Source organism: Procambarus clarkii, chromosome 7 (assembly GCF_040958095.1).
Source record: "Procambarus clarkii isolate CNS0578487 chromosome 7, FALCON_Pclarkii_2.0, whole genome shotgun sequence".
Taxonomy (NCBI): domain Eukaryota; kingdom Metazoa; phylum Arthropoda; class Malacostraca; order Decapoda; family Cambaridae; genus Procambarus; species Procambarus clarkii.
The window spans coordinates 21857534-21864295 of record NC_091156.1 but is presented as its reverse complement, the minus strand read 5'-3'; positions in this window follow the sequence as shown (position 1 = coordinate 21864295).

Here is a 6762-nt window from a genome sequence, read left to right as displayed (position 1 = left end):
CTGTGTGAGCCAGGCTGTGTGAGCCAGGCTGTGAGAGCCAGGCTGTGTGAGCCAGGCTGTGTGAGCCAGGCTGTGTGAGCCAGGCTGTGTGAGCCAGGCTGTGAGAGCCAGGCTGTGTGAGCCAGGCTGTGAGAGCCAGGCTGCGTGAGCCAGGCTGTGTGACCCAGGCTGTGTGAGCCAGGCTGTGAGAGCCACACTGTGTGAGCCAGGCTGTGTGAGCCAGGCTGTGTGAGCCAGGCTGTGAGAGCCAGGCTGTGTGAGCCACGCTGTGAGAGCCAGGCTGTGTGAGCCACGCTGTGAGAGCCAGGCTGTGTGAGCCACGCTGTGAGAGCCAGGCTGTGTGAGCCAGGCTGTGTGAGCAAGGCTGTGTGAGCCACGCTGTGTGAGCCAGGCTGTGTGAGCCAGGCTGTGTGAGCCACGCTGTGAGAGCCAGGCTGTGTGAGCCAGGCTGTGTGAGCCACACTGTGTGAGCCAGGCTGTGTGAGCCACACTGTGTGAGCCACACTGTGTTATCCACACTGTGTGAGCCAGGCTGTGTGAGCCACATTGTGTGAGCCAGGCTGTGTGAGCCAGACTGTGTGAGCCACACTGTGTGAGACAGGCTGTGTGAGCCACACTGTGTGAGCCACACTCTGTGAGCCACACTGTGTGAGCCACACTGTGTAAGCCAGGCTGTGTGAGCCACACTGTGTGAGCCACACTGTGTGAGCCAGGCTGTGTGAGCCACACTGTGTGAGCCACACTGTGTTTGCCACACTCTGTGAGCCACACTGTGTGAGCCACACTGTGTAAGCCAGGCTGTGTGAGCCACACTGTGTGAGCCAGGCTGTGTGAGCCACACTGTGTGAGCCACACTGTGTGAGCCACACTGTGTGAGCCAGGCTGTGTGACCCAGGCTGTGTGACCCAGGCTGTGTGAGCCACGCTGTGTGAGCCTGGCTGTGTGACCCAGGCTGTGTGAGCCAGGCTGTGTGAGCCAAGCTGGGTGAGCCAGGCTGTGTGAGCCACACTGTGTGAGCCAGGCTGTGTGAGCCACACTGTGTGAGCCAGGCTGTGTGACCCAGGCTGTGTGAGCCACACTGTGTGAGCCAGGCTGTGTGACCCAGGCTGTGTGAGCCAGGCTGTGTGACCCAGGCTGTGTGAGCCAGGCTGTGTGAGCAACCCTGTGTGAGCCACACTGTGTGAGCCACACTGTGTTTGCCACACTCTGTGAGCCACACTGTGTGAGCCACACTGTGTGAGCCAGGCTGTGTGACCCAGGCTGTGTGAGCCAGGCTGTGTGAGCCACACTGTGTGAGCCAGGCTGTGTGACCCAGGCTGTGTGAGCCAGGCTGTGTGACCCAGGCTGTGTGACCCAGGCTGTGTGAGCCAGGCTGTGTGAGCCACACGGTGTGAGCAACCCTGTGTGAGCCACACTCTGGAAAGAGTGTGTCGGAAGCAGATGAAGGTCACCTGCCTGGTTATGGATGACTGCCGCCTGAGGTCAACACCACGTCGATATGGGGAGGGTTGACCTTGTATGGTAGGTGGGGGAGTGGTGACCTTGTATGGTGGGTGGGGGAGGGTTGACCTTGCATTGTGGGTGGGGGAGGGGTGACCTTGCATGGTGGGTGGGGGAGGGTTGACCTTGCATGGTGGGTGGGGGAGGGGTGACCTTGTATGGTGGGTGGGGGAGGGGTGACCTTGTATGGTGGGTGGGGGAGGGGTGACCTTGCATGGTGGGTGGGGGAGGGTTGACCTTGTATTGTGGGTGGGGGAGGGGTGACCTTGTATGGTGGGTGGGGGAGGGTTGACCTTGCATTGTGGGTGGGGGAGGGGTGACCTTGCATGGTGGGTGGGGGAGGGTTGACCTTGCATGGTGGGTGGGGGACGGGTGACCTTGTATGGGGGGTGGGGGAGGGTTGACCTTGCATGGTGGGTGGGGGAGGGGTGACCTTGTATGGTGGGTGGGGGAGGGTTGACCTTGCATGGTGGGTGGGGGAGGGGTGACCTTGTATGGTGGGTGGGGGAGGGGTGACCTTGTATGGTGGGTGGGGGAGGGTTGACCTTGCATGGTGGGTGGGGGAGGGTTGACCTTGTATGGTGGGTGGGGGAGGGTTGACCTTGCATGGTGGGTGGGGGAGGGTTGACCTTGTATGGTGGGTGGGGGAGGGGTGACCTTGCATGGTGGGTGGGGGAGGGTTGACCTTGCATGGTGGGTGGGGGAGGGGTGACCTTGTATGGTGGGTGGGGGAGGGGTGACCTTGTATGGTGGGTGGGGGAGGGTTGACCTTGCATGGTGGGTGGGGGAGGGTTGACCTTGCATGGTGGGTGGGGGAGGGGTGACCTTGTATGGTGGGTGGGGGAGGGTTGACCTTGTATGGTGGGTGGGGGAGGGATGACCTTGTATGGTGGGTGGGGGAGGGGTGACCTTGCATGGTGGGTGGGGGAGGGTTGACCTTGCATGGTGGGTGGGGGAGGGGTGACCTTGTATGGTGGGTGGGGGAGGGGTGACCTTGTATGGTGGGTGGGGGGTGACCTTGTATGGTGGGTGGGGGTTGACCTTGTATGGTGGGTGGGGGAGGGTTGACCTTGTATGGTGGGTGGGGGAGGGTTGACCTTGCAAGGTGGGTGGGGGGGGTGACCTTGTATGGTGGGTGGGGGAGGGATGACCTTGTATGGTGGGTGGGGGAGGGGTGACCTTGTATGGTGGGTGGGGGAGGGGTGACCTTGTATGGTGGGTGGGGGAGGGGTGACCTTGTATGTTGGGTGGGGGGGGTGACCTTGTATGGTGGGTGGGGGTGACCTTGTATGGTGGGTGGGGGAGGGGTGACCTTGTATGGTGGGTGGGGGAATGACCTTGTATGGTGGGTGGGGGAGGGTTGACCTTGTATGGTGGGTGGGGGAGGGTTGACCTTGCAAGGTGGGTGGGGGAGGGTTGACCTTGCAAGGTGGGTGGGGTTGTGACCTTGCAAGGTGAGGGAGGGTTGACCTTGCAAGGTGGGTGGGGGAGGGGTGACCTTGCATGGTGGGTGGGGGGTGACCTTGCAAGGGGGGTGGGGGATGACTTTGCATGGTGGGTGGGGGTGACCTTGCAAGGTGGGTGGGGGGGGTGATCTTGCAAAGTGGGTGGGGGAGGTGACCTTGCAAGGTGGGGGGGTGACCTTGCAAGGTGGGGGGTGACCTTGCAAGGTGGGTGGGGGAGAGGTTACCTTGTATGGTGGGTGGGGGAGGGGTGACCTTGTATGGTGGGTGGGGGAGTGTTGACCTTGTATGGGGGGTGGGGGAGGGGTGACCTTGTATGGTGGGTGGGGGAGTGTTGACCTTGTATGGTGGGTGGGGGAGGGTTGACCTTGTATGGGGGTGGGGGAGGGGTGACCTTGTATGGTGGGTGGGGGAGTGTTGACCTTGTATGGGGGGTGGGGGAGGGGTGACCTTGTATGGGGGGTGGGGGAGGGTTGACCTTGTATGGTGGGTGGGGGAGGGGTGACCTTGTATGGTGGGTGGGGGAGGGGTGACCTTGTATGGTGGGTGGGGGAGGGTTGACCTTGAATGGGGGGTGGGGGAGAGGTTACCTTGTATGGTGGGTGGGGGAGGGGTGACCTTGTATGGTGGGTGGGGGAGTGTTGACCTTGTATGGGGGGTGGGGGAGGGGTGACCTTGTATGGTGGGTGGGGGAGTGTTGACCTTGTATGGTGGGTGGGGGAGGGTTGACCTTGTATGGGGGGTGGGGGAGGGGTGACCTTGTATGGGGGGTAGGGGAGGGGTGACCTTGTATGGGGGGTGGGGGAGGGGTGACCTTGTATGGTGGGTGGGGGAGGGTTGACCTTGTATGGGGGGTGGGGGAGAAGTTACCTTGTATGGTGGGTGGGGGAGGGGTGACCTTGCATGGTGGGTGGGGGGTGACCTTGCATGGTGGGTGGGGGAGGGGTGACCTTGTATGGTGGGTGGGGGAGGGTTGACCTTGTATGGGGGGTGGGGGAGGGGTGACCTTGTATGGTGGGTGGGGGAGTGTTGACCTTGTATGGTGGGTGGGGGAGGGTTGACCTTGTATAGTGGGTGGGGGAGGGTTGACCTTGCATGGTGGGTGGGGGAGGGTGACCTTGTATGGTGGGTGGTTGAGGGTTGACCTTGTATGGTGAGTGGGGGAGGGTTGACCTTGCATGGTGGGTGGGGGAGGGGTGACCTTGCAAGGTGGGTGGGGGACGGGTGACCTTGTATGGTAAGTGGGGGAGGGTTGACCTTGCATGGTGGGTGGGGGAGGGTGACCTTGTATGGTGGGTGGTTGAGGGTTGACCTTGTATGGTGAGTGGGGGAGGGTTGACCTTGCATGGTGGGTGGGGGAGGGGTGACCTTGCAAGGTGGGTGGGGGAGGGGTGACCTTGTATGGTAGGTGGGGGAGGGGTGACCTTGCAAGGTGGGTGGGGGAGGGGTGACCTTGTATGGTAGGTGGGGGAGGGGTGACCTTGCATGCGACTGATGAGGTTGGGAGGTGGGCCGTGTCCTTGACTTGCCTCACTCTGGGACACGCAACATGGCCGCCTGCCCGCCCCCACGATTGCTCAAACAAGCCAAAACCTTGCACTAACCACCCGATCGTTTGAGGTGGCGGGATCAGCGGTGGTTAGTGCAGCGGCAGTTGGTGGGGGTCCGCGGGTCAGTCAACAGGAGTCCGGTCCGCGGGTCAGTCAACAGGAGTCCGGTCCGCGGTTGATGCAACAGGAGTACTGACGTTTTCAGCTCGCTAAGCGTGTTGAGAACTTGACCTGGTCCCCCCCCCCCCCTCCCCCTCTCCCTGGGGTCACTTTCCGGGGCACCACACCGACCTTCACCACACCTGCCACACACCCGCGTCAAGGACCTAATTCACGGCAGCCTCATACCGCTGGACTAAACAATACATTGACAGTGAGTTTTCATTTGTGTCTTGTGACGGGGAATAGTGTTGTGTGTCAGGGATAGTGTCCTGTGACAGAGATAGTGTGGCGTGAATGGGATAGTGTCCTGTAACGTGGATAGTGTGGTGTGACGGAGGATAGTGTGTCGTGGCGTGAAGGGGATAGTGTGGCGTGTGACGGGCCTCGTCAGAGGGACGGAGTGAGACGTCATCAGTGACAGGTAAGTGAATATTCCTCTCAACTGTTGCCACCATTTCTTCCGTGGATTAGTAGAGTATACCACGTCGTCCACTGTGATTTGGGTGGACATATTCAAGATAAAACTAGATAGTTTTCTCAAAGGAGTGTCGGACCAACCGGGCTGTGGTGTATATGTGGGCCTGCGGGCTGCACCAAGCAACAGCCTGGTGGACCAACCTCTCACAAGTCAAGCCTGGCCTCGGGCCGAGCTTGGGGAGTAGAACAACTCCCAGAACCCCATCAAGCAGTGGTATACCTTTTGCTTGTGGGCCGGTGTTCCGGGCTTGTGGGCCGGTGTTCCGGGCTTGTGGGCCGGTGTTCCGGGCTTGTGGGCCGGTGTTCCGGGCTTGTGGGGCCGGTGTTCCGGGCTTGTGGGGCCGGTGTCCCGGGCTTGTGGGGCCGGTGTCCCGGGCTTGTGGGGCCGGTGTCCCGGGCTTGTGGGGCCGGTGTCCCGGGCTTGTGGGGCCGGTGTCCCGGGCTTGTGGGGCCGGTGTCCCGGGCTTGTGGGGCCGGTGTCCCGGGCTTGTGGGGCCGGTGTCCCGGGCTTGTGGGGCCGGTGTCCCGGGCTTGTGGGGCCGGTGTCCCGGGCTTGTGGGGCCGGTGTCCCGGGCTTGTGGGGCCGGTGTCCCGGGCTTGTGGGGCCGGTGTCCCGGGCTTGTGGGGCCGGTGTCCCGGGCTTGTGGGGCCGGTGTCCCGGGCTTGTGGGGCCGGTGTCCCGGGCTTGTGGGGCCGGTGTCCCGGGCTTGTGGGGCCGGTGTCCCGGGCTTGTGGGGCCGGTGTCCCGGGCTTGTGGGGCCGGTGTCCCGGGCTTGTGGGGCCGGTGTCCCGGGCTTGTGGGGCCGGTGTCCCGGGCTTGTGGGGCCGGTGTCCCGGGCTTGTGGGGCCGGTGTCCCGGGCTTGTGGGGCCGGTGTCCCGGGCTTGTGGGGCCGGTGTCCCGGGCTTGTGGGGCCGGTGTCCCGGGCTTGTGGGGCCGGTGTCCCGGGCTTGTGGGGCCGGTGTCCCGGGCTTGTGGGGCCGGTGTCCCGGGCTTGTGGGGCCGGTGTCCCGGGCTTGTGGGGCCGGTGTCCCGGGCTTGTGGGGCCGGTGTCCCGGGCTTGTGGGGCCGGTGTCCCGGGCTTGTGGGGCCGGTGTCCCGGGCTTGTGGGGCCGGTGTCCCGGGCTTGTGGGGCCGGTGTCCCGGGCTTGTGGGGCCGGTGTCCCGGGCTTGTGGGGCCGGTGTCCCGGGCTTGTGGGGCCGGTGTCCCGGGCTTGTGGGGCCGGTGTCCCGGGCTTGTGGGGCCGGTGTCCCGGGCTTGTGGGGCCGGTGTCCCGGGCTTGTGGGGCCGGTGTCCCGGGCTTGTGGGGCCGGTGTCCCGGGCTTGTGGGGCCGGTGTCCCGGGCTTGTGGGGCCGGTGTCCCGGGCTTGTGGGGCCGGTGTCCCGGGCTTGTGGGGCCGGTGTCCCGGGCTTGTGGGGCCGGTGTCCCGGGCTTGTGGGGCCGGTGTCCCGGGCTTGTGGGGTCGGTGTCCCGGGCTTGTGGGGCCGGTGTCCCGGGCTTGTGGGGCCGGTGTCCCGGGCTTGTGGGGCCGGTGTCCCGGGCTTGTGGGGCCGGTGTCCCGGGCTTGTGGGGACGGTGTCCCGGGCTTGTGGGGACGGTGTCCCGGGCT